This window comes from Thermobia domestica, chromosome 3, assembly GCF_964235325.1.
Source record: "Thermobia domestica chromosome 3, izTheDome1.hap1.1, whole genome shotgun sequence".
Classification (NCBI taxonomy): Eukaryota; Metazoa; Arthropoda; class Insecta; order Zygentoma; family Lepismatidae; genus Thermobia; species Thermobia domestica.
This window is the reverse complement of record NC_137456.1, coordinates 242,041,405-242,059,749: the sequence shown is the minus strand read 5'-3', so window position 1 is coordinate 242,059,749 and position 18,345 is coordinate 242,041,405. Positions and strand designations below refer to the sequence as shown.

The window sequence follows — 18,345 nt, the reverse complement described above, 5'->3', positions numbered from 1 at the left end:
ATTCTGAAACTAATGCCAACGCATTTCTTCAACATGAAATTCTTAAAAATAACAACTGGACCACATATATTCTTTGTCATGTCACATCTTTTATAGAAGTCATTCGTAGTGTATTTTGATATTAGCATTTATAATTTGCTATATGCCATTGATTGTAAAGAAGAGTACTCTAGCACACAAAATTTACAGTACGAAGAAAGAATGGTAAAAAGTTCCCACTAGAACAGTCACATTAACCTTCAATTCGTAATATATACACCTCTAGACTGTAAATTGTATGATTACAAAATGAACATTGACCCGTACAGTCCGTTGGGATTGTTTAACATATAGTCATTTAATAAATAATTGTAAATAAATAAAAATAGATATAACAATTGCGGGGATAACCATGACATGGCATAATATCGAAATCCCATCAAGTTTTTTTTTTTTTTCTGTGGAGATGTACACTCATGTCCAAAATTATTGTCATATGTCTATAAATATGTTACTGTAGGAATATAATATGATAACGAATTCGCCAGGTATTTCTTATAATGTCAGTATGTGTATAATCGGCAAAGACATGTATGTGGATATTTCATGTCAAAAAAGCAGCAAATAAGAACAATGAAACGAAAATAAAACTTTCTTGTCCATTTACCAACATTTTGTTTTACTCATTTTAATTTTCGTATTTATAATTCTTTTCCTATGAAATTTACCACAAACATACATTTTCCGACTATATACATAGTATCGGTATTAAAAGTAATCTGCAAAATCATTATCAAATTATATTCTTACAAGAAGACAGTTATAGATATGCGACAATCATTTTGGACATGAGTGTACATGAAGCCAAATTCAAATAGAGTCCAGAAAATAAAAGACAACTTGAATAGTACATTTAATGGTTATTAGTCATGTTTTTTTCAATGAGCAAATAAAGTGATATCATCAAATTCCTATCATAGGTTAACAATCTCCATGACTACTAGCAATAGTTTGCCTAATTCCTCTTTTAGTGGCCCCACACATGATAAAACACTAGCGTATAATATATATATATATATATATATATATAATTGAAAATCACTATGTTTGTGACACTAAATCTCCTGAAAGGCCCAACCGATCTCGATCAAATTTGAAACATGGATGAGATTCGAGGCTGGGCTGGTTTTAGGCTATTCACTTTGATTTTGGAACTGAGAGATTGGAGGAGGGGGAGGGGGGTATAAAAATATAAATAAAAACTCCTGAACCACTTGACCGATCTTGATCAAATTTTCAGCATGGATGAGGTTCAGGTCTGGGATCGTTTTTATGTTTTAAATTTGACGTAGCAACGTAGGGTAGGAGAAGGAGGGGGAGATATATAGAAATCAATTTATATAAGACTGAAAGTGACTATTTTTGTAACTTAATAACTCTTGAACTATCAGACCGATCTCAATAAAATTTTCAAGATGCATGAGGTTCGAATCTGGAAACATTTTTGTAATTTCACTTTAACGGTAGATTCTAGAAGAGGGGAGGGGAGGGGACGTATAAATAAAAACAAATAAAACCTAGTAACTTTTGAAACACCCAACTAATCTCGATCAAATTTTTAACATATATGAGGGTTGGACCTTGGGTGTTTTTTATCTTTCACTTTGAAGAGTCAACGTAGGGTAGGGGGAGGGGAGAGATATATGTAAAAATAATTAAAATAAAAACGACTGCTTTTGTGACTTCATCACTCTTGAACCATCCGACTGATCTCAATCAAATTTTCAACATACATGAGTTTAGGAGCAGGGATTTAGGCTATTCACTTTGACGATGCAACGTTGAGGAGTGGGGGGGGGGGACTTAAATATGATCAAAAATGACCGATATTAGTGTTGAATCCATAGTTTTCGGGGTCGATGAGAGAAACAGTGACACTTCTGATGTTGTTTCAATCCAAGTTCAGCCCTGATCGTTGGGAACCGGGAGGGCACAACGTAGGAGAGGGGGGATAAACATTTAAAAATGATCGAAAATGACTAATATTAGTGTCGAATCCATAGTTTTAGGGGTAGCTGAGATTAACACTGACAATTCTGATACCGTGTGCCTCAGCACGGAGGAGAGGGAGGGGGGAGCTATATATAATAATGATCTAAAATTACCAATATTAGTGTTAATCCATAGTTTACGGGATCATTCAGATGAACAGTGACTTTTTCGATCCGGTTTAATCCAAAATCAGCCCCGGCACTTGGGAGAGGGGGAAAAAATAAATATATAAAAATGATCGAAAATGGCCACTATTAGTTCGAATTTAAAGTTTTCTGGGTTCCTTAGATGAACAGTGATACTTTCGATCCCGATTAAATCCAAATTCAAACCCGCAACTTGGGGAGGGGGAGGAAGAGATATTTAAAGATAATCGAAAATGACCGATATTAGTGCTGAATCCACAGATTTGGGGATCGCTGAGATGAACGGTGACACTTCCGATGCCATGTCCCGCAACATGCGGGAGGAGGTAATATATATATGAATGGTCAAAAATGACCGACATTACTATTGAATCTATAGTTCTTGCGGTCGACAAGATGAACAGTAACACTTCTGATGCTTTTTAAATCCATTTTCAGCTCCGACACTTGCGGCATGAGGAGGGGGTGACATACATTAAAATGATCGAAAATGAGCAATATCAGTGTGCATTTAAATTATTTATTTCAACCCAGCGAAGCGGGTAATATATGTTAGTCATAGAATAAAACCCAATTCAGGCACTGCCTTTTTATCAGGGGATAAATCTTTGACTTCTGTACATAATGCTGTTGAAAAGTAACAACTTGCTCAATATAAAAAGCACAAAGAATTGGATGAGGATGAAATATTTAAAAGTGACGCTCTTTCAATATTTTCTAATACTAATCTTCCTACAACCCACTCTACCTATTTAGATCCTTCAAAAGAGAAACCATCCTGGTCTCAAACTTTTAGTTTTAAAAGTTAGTTGGATTGGAAAGGTATAAGACATTTAAGTCAATCTAAATTACCCAAAGGTGCTAAATTTCAATCACGAAAGCAGATATTCACTACTGAACTTAAATATCAACGAGTTTCCTACTTCACAAGAGTCTCTCTCTCTGTCTCAAAGCATAATTGTTATTGATCGTACTAATAAAGTCAAACAAGAGTTTGATAAATATTTTTAACACATCATTCCCACAAAAAATCTACTTTGCTCCTGAAGTAATTCAATCTATAAGAGAACAAATATACTATGTTACTGATAAATTAATTGCTGTACAATTAAAAAAGAAAAATTCGGGATCAATGTTCAAAATATCGGGAGTGATTTTTTTTTGTTTTTTGTTTTTTGGTAATATCTTATTAACTTACGCAGACCTCCACTGATTTGCAGGAAACAGGTTAAAAGGTATTTATCCTTTAAATTGCCTGGTTTGATTTTTTTCAAATGAAAATATGATATGATGATTATGAAAGGATTGCAATAGGTATAGCAATTAGCATCCTTCATTCGTACTTAATGTGCAGCAGTGAATTTTTTATAGAAATGTAAATGGTCATCCTTCATTGATTTTTGGGCGCTGAACATGAAACTGACAATAAAAATGTGCTCCTAGCTAAGATTTACTTGTAATTACACAATTTACATGTTACATATAACACTATAATAATGAAATTGTAAAGGAGAAGTCACAAAATATTGAAATGATTACGGAAATAAAAATAGCTATTTATAATTTCTTGGACGCTGGACAATAAAATGACAATGATAAGCTCCTAGCTCAGATTTAGTAGTAATTGCATAATTTACCTTTTGTATATAACGCTATTATAATGAAATTGTAAAGGTAAAAGTCACCAAACTTTGAAATTATTACGTAAATAGAAATATCCATCCTTTATAATTTTTTGGGCGCTAAACACGAAAAACACGATAAATACGTATTCTGAATTCAGATTTAGTACTAATTACACAATTTACATTTTGCATATAACACTATGATGTTGAAACTGTAAAAGTAACAAACATTAACATAATTACGGAAATAAAAAGAGCTGTCTCTTATAAATGTTTGAACACTGAGTATGAATATAAAAAAATATAGCGTCCTGGCACACTATCGGTGTCATATCACTCTTAACATTTTGCATATAGTGCTACAGGACAAGAACTGTATCGGTAAAAGCTACCTAAAGTATCTGTTTTAAACACGCCGCCTCTTTGCTTGTTTCTTGTAAGGAACATCTGGAGCATTTCTTGAAATCATCCAGCAGAAATCCGCTAACATTGAAACTGACAATTTTTTTTGTAATGTTGTTCCATCGCAGAAATGTCCTGGTGAAATAGCTCTCCTTGCTCGTCAATGAAAAATCCACAATTCACTGGAAACACATCAAGGTGGGAATGGAGGAAGTGCATTTTGAGTGACATATTGCACACAAGTTTCTCGTAGACACATAGCAATTTTTCTACTAATTCTTTGTAATTTTCGGCTCGGTAGTTGCCCAAGACTAATACAATCATTACGGAAACAATGCCACGCATGAAGCTTATCAGCACTGAGAATAGATTCAAACACCTCGTCTTGCAATAGCTTGGTTATTTGCGGACCAATAAAGACCCCCTGCTTAATATTTTCTGTACTTAGATGTGGAAACTTTTGGTACTAGTATGCCAATGCACGTTCATTCCTGTTCATGGCCTTACAAATGCCTTCATTAGTCCAAGTTTGAAGTGAAATGGTGGTAGCACAAGGCTTTGTGGGTTCAAGAGAGGTACATTTGAATTTTTTTTCCCGCCTGGCAACAAAGCTGTTCGTCGCGGCCATTCCTTTTGAGTGTAATGGACATTCTTTGCACAACTATCCCACTCACATATGCAACAACTGTACTTTGTATAGCCACCCTGTAGACGAAGCAAAATTGCGATCACCTTAAAATCACCACAAACTAACCACTTGTGTTCACGATATTTTATAATATCCAGAAAGCGTTCCAACATTGGAAAACTTTCTTTACCTAGGGGTGCATAAGCAACAGGGATTGATGCTGATATCTCCTTACTGTTGTACAGGAGCACAGCCTTAAGGAATGTTTTGGAGGCGTCTATAAACAGTCTCCAATCTTCTACTTTGTCGGAATCATCAGTTTCTGCATCAAACCTGGAACATCATTGCAAAATACTAACCCATCGGTGCAGCAGAAATATTTTGCAAGATCTTTTTGACGATCGCGTATAGTTGATACCCTAACTGTATCCTCCAGAAGGTTCCATTGCTGTAACCTAGATGCTAAGAGCGCAGCTTTATTCTTTGGCATTTCCAAATCTCTAATCAGGTCAAGAAGCTCGGCTTGTGTGAGTCGGTGAGGTTCAGGATAGTTGGTTTTCGGCTCAAATGAAGGATCAGTGTCACTGGTATGTGGAGCAGGTTCACCTTCACTTTCATTCTCTGTATCACTTCCCGTCGGAATGGTAGCCGGAGGATCGGGAACAGGCAATCCTTCTCCATGGGACACTGAACGAATGACAGATGGTATCACTGGGTATTTGATCTTCCTCCTCTTCTTCGTATTTATACCTTCCTTCAAGCAGGGTAGCATGCAAAAGTAGCAGTCTGTACTATGGTTTGTTGGTTCACGCCAAATGGTGGGCACAGCAAAGCGCATGGAAACGTATCCAGGCATTGAGAGTAGATGAACAATTCGTACTACAAACGTGGGGAGCCCATGATTTATCCTGGTCTCCAACACGACACCCAAAGTATAGTAAATATGCTCTTCGCACGGCAGCAGTCAATGGCCGCTTCCTGGAACCAGAAATCACGTCCGCGCATATGTAGCACACATTGTCCACCGAATTTTTACATATGCGGGTCATTGTTGCACTTTCCTTGAATCACTGACACTTCGCAATGAAAACAATATGTACAACAGCGATAATGTCCTCACTCACTACTTTCAAACTGCTGGTTTACCAGTAACACAAACAGTCTGCCAAACTACTGCCTGAAGCATGTCACGAATACGATTAGAGGCGTTAACTGGAGCTAGTTGCAACTTGCAATTATTGCCTCACGTGACTCATGAGACGCTCGCACCAACTGTTGATAACGTACAACGTTGCCAAGTCGAATATGCAGCAAATACTTGTCAAGAATACTTTGTATCGTGTAAGACAATAATTTTAAATCATGTACTTGTAATGTTCCATAGCATTATATGCAAAACATAAAACGGTAAATTACTCAGAAACCTGAGCCAGGAGAGGATTTTGAGTGCGATTTTTCGCGTTTTGTGACCAAAAAACAAAAAAGAACGGCTACTTTCGTTTCTGTAAAAAATAAAATGTGAAAAAATGTTAAACAGTGAAATATATTTCTAAGCACCAGAATAGCTATATCTTTGGAATCAAAATTAGTAATCACTCATATATTAACGATTATTATTCTCCCAATATTATCTTCTAATTTTTGGTCAGACCTTAAGTCAAATTAAGTTAAATTAGGAAGTCAAAGTCAAATTAGAAGTCCAATTAACAAACCATATACTATAGCTGCTGATGGAAGTATGTACTCTAAATTATGGGGAAGTTCTCATAACAATAAAGCAGATTTTAATCTTTCAACTGCAAAAACAGAAAAATGGCTATTTTCTTAACGACGGCACATTAACTAGACTTTCTATAAACCTTAATAGTGCTCCGGATGTAACTGTCATCAACCTAGAAAATTGCCTGTTTTTGGAAAGTTTCTTTTACAATCCAGTTGATAGTGATCACTTCCTCAAAATCACAGAAACAGTAACTCTTAAGATAAACAGGGACATAAGTTTAGTTAACAATGGAGATATTTTTCTGTCCAAAACTGTTTTCCTTAGTTCAATTAATTGATAATCCTTCTCCGATCATTTAGAAACTCAATTTAGTCAATTTAATATAGAAAATGGACAGTGAGACAGAAATGGATAAATTTATGTCATCCTAACGTTTGAAATTTCCTTAAAGTCAGGTCTCAAGGATTTTTTTTTTTTTTTTTTTTTTAACTGTCAAAATACGAAAGCTCAAATGAGAAGAACTATATTACATATCAGGTCTTAATGCGAAAAATTCTGTAAGTACTTAGACTATTTCCGAATTCGAACTCCTGCATGCTGTGGAAATTTATCAGAACCCACAAATTTAGAAACTACTTTAACAAAAATCGAAATTAGGCAAGTAATCAGACATTATGAAAAGGATACTTCCTTAAGTTTTGACGGTGTTCGCTATGCTCATATAAGCAATTTAAGATCAAGATTTTAATGTCTCAAGTAAATTGTATACTAACAGATATTAAACAACATATACACCTAGAATTTGGAAGAAAACTTTGATATTCCCAGTAAAAAAAAACCTAACAAACCTGTTGGCCAGGCTAGTAGCTATAGGCCGATAGCCTAACATCATGTCTACTCAGGAACAGATTAAGTTTCTAGTTATGTTGTGCCTTCAGCAAGTTTCTTAACTGACAATATAGGCTATTTACAGTTTGCAAAATATACAGGGATTATAAATGTTTTTTAAGGCACAAGAGTTTTAAAGCCTATTCGTGAGTTTCCATAGTTAAATTGTTTTATAATTGTTTTGTTTCTGAAAAAAAAAAAGAGAGAATAAGCTGTCGTTTTCACTGTCTAGTATTTTTATTTAAAACTTTTTTTATGAACAGAGATAGAAATATTTAGAAACAAAACTTCAAAGGACTGAAATAGGCCTATGATATGATTGTCCAAAAGTAAGTGCAATGTAATTACCATAGAAGTTAGGAGACTGCCGTAAGTGTCACAGGGTATGGCAATTCTGGCAATTTGAAGTTAAGAAAACAAATCTTTAATTTCTTTTACAGGGCTTTAAGATTTTTCTTCTAATTCATGCAAATGTACCATAGAGTAATTATATTATTTGTCAAAATTAAAACAAAATATATTTTGGGGCATATGTTAAAGTTTACATTTATTTGCCATAATTGCCCCCACGTCATTCCATCTCTATTATCATTACTTCCACAAAGTAGGTTATGTATTTGACGAACTGTGTGTGTATATTTTCCACTGACGTATAAAGAATATACAAATTTCACAAACCGCATACAAAGTTTCTTGCTTTTATTTAGGCTATGTAGGAAAACTTTTTCCTCTTCGATTTTATGACCTTTGGAGGAAGTCTGCACACACTGAATGCTCTTATTATTATTGTTTTTCATTTAATGTGAGGACCCATTTTGAGAATCCAAGTTCAGCTGCGCAATTTGCAGTATTGCACATATGCCCAATAGAAATTCAGCGATAGAAAATTTCTGTGGTGCCCCCTTTTCTTCATGCCTTAAGCACGTGCTTAGTTTGCTTATGGTTAATCCACCCATGGGTCCACTTAAAAGTTTTTGAATAACTCTTACATAATGGACTACTATGGCATATAGAATGTAATAACTTGTTTCTTTCTAATATAATTGAATTTAGGAAATATTTCTCCACTATGGATTGAATAGGGTTCTTAATTTTAGAGACCTGAACAACTCTCTCATGTTATCAATCTGTAATAGCTACGTTTAGATATAAAGGCAGGTTACGACAATGTTATATTAGAAATCAAACATTCTCATGACACGCCCAGGAATTTTTAATCCACCTATGGAATGCCTGAATAAAAACTGCTCTTCCAAGTTTTCGACTCTCGCCTGAAGCCTTGGTCACGAGGATGAAAACAGGAGAAAGAAAAATAAGAACGTCAATAAAAACCAGGAACGGACTTGGAGGCAGAGTAGATTAGATGATGATGAAAAGTCCTTTATCCAAACATAGATTAACTTGATTCATCATTTGATATGTGATCTTTGCTTGGACAAAGTGCTACAGCACTGTTGTAACTTGGTAAGGCCGTTTCCTTTTATCTTCCCGGTGTTCTTACTTTTCTTTATACTGTTTTCGTTCTCCATGACGAAGACTAGGAAGAGTCGAAAGCTCGGAAGTGGCATTCAGGAATTTCATAAACCTGTAAGCAGAATTATATTCAACAATTTAACGCAATTTATGGCTAACCTCAAAATCCTTTCAAAGTTTATCCGTATCATACACAAGATATTAAAAAAAATATATAGAAATTTATTTTAAGTTTAGAAAATATCATACTGAGACCAGTTGTCAGTCAAGGCAGTAAATTACATCCGCTAGTCTTTGATATATACGTTTTAGGGATAATAAATAAGTTTAGAAATGTAGTAAACATTTTTAGCTACGCCTATGACATACTTATATTTTTAAGTAATCCAACATTAAAAATCAGAGTTCCCACAAAAAAGTGAAGATCGATTTCTCTGACTTTCCCTGACACAAATTCTTGTTCTCCCTGACATAAATTCTTGAATATAAATAGAAGATATAGGCTAAGTTCTACCATACACTCCATCCCATACCCGTCCAACACATTCCTTTAATTACCATCTACATATTTCTTATGTTCAATAGAAGTAATTGTTATTTACACAAAATTTATCATGTAAGTACATAAAAATATATGAATAATACAGTACCACATACCTTGACATTGCAAATTAAACTTTTTTTTCTTGCTCGAAAAAATAAAAAAGCAATATAACATGCAATCAAGAATATATTGCCAACTCTCCTTGAGACCTATTATTATCAGTCCTAAAATGATTTTTTTTTAAAGTTTGTGCGGAGACAATGAATGAATTTTTTTTAAAGGAGACAATAAATGAATGAAATGAAGGTGGATGGAAACTGGAGAACCCCGAGAAAACCCACGCACACGGTGATTGTACACCACAAAGTTAACCTGGTGCGAACTGGGATCGAACCAAGGACCCCATGAGCCTCCATCGTCCACTATCAGTTTTAATATTGTCAACTCTGAGACATACTAATCCTACATGTACGTTTTTTAAACATAATTTTGTTTTGCTTTCAGTTCTTGAATTTATTCTACGAGAGCGTCTTGTTCTTGTTTATAATATAATTCTATTTGTTTATTCTTTGCATTCAATTTCTTAACTTCAGCATTTAGTTTTCTTTTTTCATCTTTGATTTTGCTGTACTTTCTTCTGCACTTTTGATTAGTTTCTGTTTAAGGTATTCATCACATAGCGTCTGCTAGCCGAAGGAACTGAGAGAAGCATTCTTCAATCAACAGGAACAGATTCTGCACCTTCATACTACATAATTGCATCATGCTCCCGCCTTTGTGCTACCAGAGAATCTTCAATTTGGTTTTCTACAAAAAGAATCTTATTGACTAAGAACCCGCCGTCCACTGAGACATTGTCGTGGGATGAAATTAAACATTTTCACAACATTCCACAGATCAGAATTTTCTTGTTCCTTGGACATTACCTATGCAAAGAAGTCATCTAACTTAATGCTGCCCATCTTCTCTTCCTATTCATTGAAGTCATGAGACCCCTGAATTTCATTACATCAAGAGAAATTGACACTTTGCTTTCTCAGCAACAGAATCAGATATTCTGTTATGCTCATGTAGAGTTTGTAGGATGCGTTTCATTCTAGTCTGAACAGGTTTTAGATTGCTCTTTTGTAGCCTGGGGTTCAAAGCGGACAGAGTACGTACCCGTTTGTGCTTCAGAGGGCTCCTTTCCACAATCTTCTTGATTATGTCCTGTAAAAAGTTTCGATAGTCAAGCCTGAAAGCTAGTTTATCTGTTGCTTTCAGTTCTTTCAGTAGTTTTTCTGTCTTAAAACCGATGTTCACGAAGATGAAAAGTCATACTTTGATTTCTGCTTTTACATGATCAATTATCCCTATCTGTCTCTGTCTCTCTCTCACACACAATATCTGACTTCCTCAGCGCGAAATAGCAACACTGAATCACTGTCATCATAGGAATTCTGTATTGTTGTGATCCTCTTCACATGTCAATCTGCACAACTGATAGAAAGAAAACAATGTCAGGTTGAAAAAACAAGAATGCTAGACTTGTACATTTACGTTCCCTGACTTTTCATAACATTTTACGCAAAATACATGATTTCCATAACTTTCCCTAACATGTTTTCATTTCCCTGACATTCCCTGATTTTCCAGAATATGGGAACCCTGAAAATAGTAGACAATCCTCAGAAATCATATCAGACTTTAATTAATGGTGTAACCATAATGGCCTGTCTATAGATTGGGATAAAACATAACTAGGAAGAGAGAAATTTCTTCAGCACAAAAAAAAAATTAATGATAAAATAATAAAACAAGTTACTACTATTGAATATTTAGGTTGGCACTCTATAATCTAGTTTTAATTGGTCAACGTATGTAAAAAATCTTCACACTAGATTAACTCAGGCTACAAATATTATAAAAAGCCTGTCACAAAACCTGGGATACCAATCCGAACTTTTCATTTCAAGTAAATAATGTATTGAGCAAGGATCACATATGGATATATCTTCATATCACCTGTCTCTAAAAGACATATAAGCTTTGTTAAAAATCAGTATGAGAATCTGAAAGTACTGTAATTTTCTTCCTATTGCTTCATGCTCCTTGTAATGCACTTTTGGAAGAAACCCATACTCTACTTTTGATCTAATAGCTCAGAAGTCAACCGGAAAATTCTATTTATCGTGATATGTAGTTATATTAGCCATTATTACTTAAAAATTGAACAAACTGGAATGTATTGAAAATCGTAACGAAAGAAAAGTAAAAAAGAAAAAAAAAAGAAAAAAAGAAAAGAAAGCTTAATAACAGGAACTTAATACGTCACTGTAGTTCCGAGTTAACCTGTCAACTTTAACTACGTAAGACTTAAGGCACATGTTCATTCACGACTTCCCATCTTGTCTTAGCAGAGTATCCGCGGTGTTATAGAACACGTCTACCGGTACCAACATAATGTTCTAGTAATGATTAGGAAAAAAAGTTTCTTACATTGCTCATACTGCAAGTACTGGAATTGTGAATTTTATCTGCATAAATACCTCTAGCGATCTTCTATCTTCTTGAGAAATTCACTTACACGTGACTCATTTTAAACAGTTGCAGTCCTGTGCACAAGCTTGATTTGTATTTTCACATGCATTTCTTCTACCCAATGCATTCTCTTCTAGCTTAAGTCCACGTTCTCTTGAACACAACCACATTAAAATACTTCTGAATTTTATAGATGTAAATGCACCTTTTGTTCAACTTTACGAAATAACACGAACGAGTTTGGGTCGTGTCGGAACCTAAGACACCCGAAACTCAACGGAAACACACGAAAGCTTGTAAACACAGTTACACTGCTTATACAATATTTGTAGCACCAACTTCTTCAGAAACTTCATTGGTCATATCATGCTTACAAAAAACCACCTCCATTACAGAATTTCCAGTTCTTCCTTGTCTTTCAGCAGACTAAAGTACCAACCTACAGACCACTTCCATTCTTATTCCTAATTACTGTGCCTTCATATTCAAAATCTCCATCGTTTCAGCTTTTTATGCCATGTGGCATCCAAAAATACTACGTTTCTATTTACAGATGGATCAAAATCGAAAAACTGAACGGACATGGTGGATCAGTGGTAGAGCATCTACCTCTGGTGGGTGAGATTCCGGTTTCGATTCCTGGCCAATTAAGTTTGTGGTGGACAAGTTCGTGTCCATGAGTTTTCTCGGGACACTCCCGTTCCCTCCCATATTCTTATACCACCAATTCTTCTATAATCATTCACTTGTCATAATTATCCGTTTCCCTTTATCAAAAGGCCATAATTGTGGGACATTAAACTGAAACATGTAATTTTTTTTCGAAAAACCAATCAATTGGAGCTGCTGTTTTCCTAAACCAACGTAAAGTTATTGAAAAATATAAATTGGTCTCACATCCTTCAACTTTCGAAGAAGAAGCTTTTGCCATAACACAAGCCTTACTCTTAATTATTAGAAATAAGCATAAATTATCTTGTGTCTGCTCTGATCTGTTAAGTGTTCTCAAAACATTAGAAATTATGAAAAGAAGAGAATCAAACTACGTTGATCATTCTTAGCATAAAATCATTGCTAAAGAGATTAAATCAACTGAAACTAAAAATACAATTTATCTGGACTATAAGTCATTGTGGCATATCATTATATAATTTTACAGATACATTATTATATATATGGAGACTCACCTAGACTGTCATAGAGCAGGTATTAGGGTACCTTATTTTAATTTTTCTCAACTTTTAACTTTTATAGACTTTTCACATAAAATTTAAAATCGTCAAAGTCCTTGGAGGCATCACTGATCAAACAAATTTCTTTTCTAGATGGAGTAGAAATGAAACAGAACAAGTTATTCCTCTAAAATTGAGTACAGCTTTAACTCCAGAAAAGATCTATTCAAAAACTTGAATTCTCCAATTTATTGTTGTCAAATGCAAGAAGGTTCACTAAACCATATTTTTTGGTACATGTTATATATTAAATATAGAAAAAGAATGCTAAAATTACTATACTTAATCTTTTTGTATGGTCGTTTTAACACCAATTTGTTCTGGCCAGTCATAACGTAGAAGTCTATAAGATCATAAAATAAATCAAGAAAACAAGCTCTCCTCCTAACGAATATCCACTGGAAAAGCAACAAGCTAATCTGATAATTTGTACAATTTTTTAACGTTTCTTAAATGGAGTATAGTTAAAAAGTTAACCAACTTGGAATGAAACTATATTTATCCTTTTGTAAGCAATCTCTCTTCCAAATGAACCCGGTATAAAATCCACTTCGAAAAAAAAAAAAAAAAAAAATAATAAATAAATAAAAATGCCGGTTTAGAAGTGTTTTGAAGCCCTTTTTCAGATTAATGGAAGATCAACATGGACAGGTAATTTGATTTATACCCACGACATATTTTATCCTTTTATAGAGAGGAATGAAGAGAATGGAAAATAAATTTATCGGAAAGTATCATTAGGTGAGACCTTAACGTATGTTATTCGGTTGAATAAACACCTTACATTCACCTGTAGACGATTTGATTATTAGACTCATATGTAATTCATAATAGTTTTCTCAACATATTTTGTTCTGTACTCCTTGATAGGCCAAGTTTAAAAGAACGATTATATGTTCGTGAAATCCCTATTAATATATTAGAATAAAGTTTTCCAACGTATAACATCAAGTTTATACGATTTTCATATTGTACGTAAAACTCATATCCTAGCAAGAATAATACAGTCTACCTTTACAATCTACAAGGCAAATATGTATTCTTGATCCAATAAACAAGTTCCCAAATAATATCTTTCCAGGCAAATATTAAACTTTCTTACACCAGTCATTACTAATAGTGATACTTTCTTACATGTCTGAAAATAACCTTCCACTTCCGTTGAGGTACGTAATGACAAAGCAGAAACTTCTCTCTTTCATTTTTCCTAAAGCTTTAGATGATTCTGTGTGAAAAATTAGCTAAGATGAGATGTCGAGAAATTTCTATTAAATACATTAAAAGTACATTATTAAAGTATTATAAAAGTATATTTTCAAAGGTACAAAACTGAATATATTAAATACACAAATACACTAAATACATTATTAAAATTAAAAGTGACACCATACATTAGAAGTTATACAATGGACTTAACTAAGATAAGTTTGGGAGGAATGTAGCATACTAATTTACTAGATTGAACCCAAATGTATTTCAAGTTCAGGTAGTTTTTAGCTACAGAAGCATTTATTATTGGTTTTATCCTCTGAAGCAGTGGCGTATTTACGATTTTCTTTCGGGGGGGGGGCTTTGCTAACTTTCGGGGAGGGCTTTGCCTGAAAATGTGAAAATTCTGCAAGATATTTCATATACTTTACTATAGTAAGTAAGATTTCGGGGGGGGGGCTTAAGCCCGGAAGCCCCCCCCTAAATACGCCACTGCTCTGAAGTATGGAGACTGCTTTTATCACGTATATATGCTCTAAGATTTCTTGCGTTGGTTGGCATTTATATTAACTTTAACAACATTTTCTTGTAATTTTTCTTCAATTCTTCTATTGATCTGTGAATGTATTCTGCGTCATTTTTACTTTATACGTTAGATCATTACAATTCGTTATAAAACCTTATAATCTTCATATGATGAATCTTAAATAAATAACTAAATAAAAAAATGCACCTATCTGACATTATGAAGCATCCTGATGTACCGAAACAATCCTTTAGTAATACTGGTGATAGATTGTTTATATATTTCTCATTTCACAATAAATTTTAGTATATATGGATTACCGGTATAAGAAATTTAGTAAACTTTTTACCGTTTACTGAACTTTCAAATATATATTCTCTTGTTGATAAAGGGTGTATATCAACAATTAGTTGTCCATTCAACTTTCAAACTTCAAAAGCAGAACATAGTATAATTTGACAATTTGATTTTAATACCAATAACATAGAAATTCCCTATTATAAATCACTGTAGTTACAGGTTTCTCTCTTCCACCAATCTCATCCTTTATCAACACTGTTTCTAGGAGAACACCACAAGTGTTGGTTATTGGTACTTAGAACAATATTTTACTTTACTTTCAACCTAATTAACTCATCATTATAAAAAGGAAGGTTGTTTGTGAAAGCTTCAATGAACTCTTTACATAATCTTTCTGATTGCATTCTTTTTTTTTTCATTTTTTGAAACTAGTTGAAATTTATTGATACGGACTATCTAATCCTCAGACTATTGAAATCCAAAAGCCTCCAACAAAATTCTACCAGTTAAAGGTTTTAGTCCTACTTTTCAATATGCAAGTTAGATTTATACATAGACGAGTGGGATTTATTATTATTTTTTTTAATGTAATGAGTTACGGCTACAACATCAGGTTGTAGTCTATAATTGTTAAAATATTGTTCACTACACAACGAATTACAAGAATCCGTACTTGTCTCAAAATCGCATTTAATTACCTAGGTACATTTCACTTTCAAAGTATTACTTGTCCCATGATAAATGATAAATTTTGATGAGTACTTAATTGATCATCGTATAAATATTAACAGATGTGTAACTCCTAGTATTCAATCATTATTATTATTTGCTACTTCGGACTTCTTTGCCGACCATGAATATTGTTGACAGATTATACATCTTAATTATCTTTACTTTAATACGCTTCCTTATATTCAACAAATTTCTAATTTCTCTATAGAGGAAAGAAATGTGTTTTGACTTCTATTAAGCACACTACACTTCTTGCTTTTCCTACCACTTTCCTGAACGAATACAAATTTACTTTACACACACAATACAGTATTATTACAGTTATACAACCCCTACTACTTCGTAGTTGACTGTTCGTTCTTTTTCTTATTCCTACCCTGCCTTTTAGTTTTCATCCATACAACTTTCATACTTGAGAGACGGACTTTCTCCTAAGTGCTCTTTCAGTGTAGTCATACCATTAAACAGAAGTATCCTTTAAACAATGTCGTATAATGATATTACAAAGTTACACAAACTAAACTTTTGTAGGTTGCCCTCATGAATTCACAATTCAGTCTGAAAATAAAATAGTTCTAATGCAAATAAGATCACAGTTCACCAAATCAATTAGATATTTACTAGCTACTGATGCAATCGTTTTCGTACTTGGAAGCAAGTTCACATCACTGGTTGCAAAATTTGTTAAGTAAAATTATAAAAGAAAAGATTATTATACCAATGTATTAAATGGTTAAATTGTTATACCAATGTATTAAATGGTTAAATTGTTACTTTAATACAGTTACAGACGAACAGGTGAACAATATCTATATTACACGTACAAATTCTAAAATATGGTTGCTTAAATGGAGAAAAGATTGAGCTAAATCAACGAAATACAAAATGAGTTGCTTCTTCAATAACTTTGTTACGAAACCTCAAATAAAAAGAATATTGGTCAATCGAAGCACCACGGATTTCTGAGCCGGATTTAAATGGCAAAGTGGCGTGATGTCCTTCGCTGAACACCGTAGTCAAAGGAGTTTCTACACTCATCACTGGTCCATTAAGTACCTTTCTATAATCAAGAAATATATTGTTTATTTCTAATTCGAATGTATACATACAAGCTTCCTTCTCCGATCCGAAGAGTTGGACCCAAACATATGAAGAAAGTTTTCCGAAGAAAAACATACCCCACGGAGGGAGAACTATCATGGTGAAGAAACTGTCAGTTTTAAAGAGCTTTTTCGGAGTTAAGAGTACACCACATTTCACAGCATAAATTCGGTCAACAGAGGAATGAGAATTCAAAAAGTGGGAGTCTATTCCATGCTGCCATATTGTTTTGGAACAAGATTTCATTGGACAAAGAAAATACTTTGGCTCAATAGACTCAGTTTTTAACTCTAAGTTTTGCAATCGAAAAACACAGTCTTGTCCGTGAGAAGGAATGGGGCATGGTAGAGGCACGGATCTTGTAATGTCTTCAGCAGCAAAATTTCTCATCCCATCAAATGAACCAAAACAATATGGGCAATTCTTATGTAATTTTCTGCAATAATTACAAAGGTGATGTCCTTGGATACATTCATAAATAGGGAGACTACCTATCTTGTCACATACTGGGCATCTAATGGATTTCCATATTCCTTCCAGCATCTCTCTGGTAAGAGGGATAGCTTCACCGTCAACCATAGGGATCAAGTTCAAGAAATTTGCCTGAAATTAGAAACAAATCAAGGACATATTATCTTTACGAAAGAAGATAGTGTTATTTAGTACGTTAATTTCATAAGTCATTTTATACTCTGTTATAGACTTTCAATCTTGCTTGACTTTTTGTAGTTATAGATAGGTAAGTAATATTTGATCTGTTTAATATATATATGATCAAAAGATCCAATATGTTTCAATCAAAAAATTTCTTGTAGGCCTTATATCTGGAGAACTATATATATAGTGTAACCAAACTCAAACTATAGATAATGATGAGCTTATTCCGTAGAAAATACAAGAACTCGATTTAGGGGCCGTTCAAAAATTTTGTGACCCCCTGATCCAAAAACTGATTATTGGCCAATATCGCAATCTTTTGATCCATATTTTTTGATAATTTCTAAAATTCTTGTTTTTTTCTTCCAATTGGTGGTTATAATCGAAGAGCGAAGAGACAATATTAATATGTGTATAAGGTGGAGCAAATTTAAGAAGAAACACTATTATAAATATTTGGAAGAAGATACCAAGAATCTGAATAATGAATGTATTCATTGAATTGCAACATAAATATGACTTGATCTTGAGATATAAACAAATCTACAGTTCTACTTTGTATAGACACGTAGATTTTCAGTCAGTCAGTCTCTTCATCCTCAGAACAG

General features: G+C 33.8%; 1 long non-coding RNA gene across 1 annotated transcript in view; it reads right to left on the bottom strand.

Annotated features, from left to right (window-relative positions):
• Positions 1–13,565: 13,565 nt before the first annotated feature.
• Positions 13,566–18,345, bottom strand: part of LOC145680995 (uncharacterized) — a 148,831-nt gene continuing 144,051 nt past the window's right edge. The window contains exon 2 of the long non-coding RNA XR_014130706.1: positions 13,566–17,683. This is a non-coding gene — a long non-coding RNA (uncharacterized LOC145680995). The remainder of the gene's footprint in view (positions 17,684–18,345) is intronic.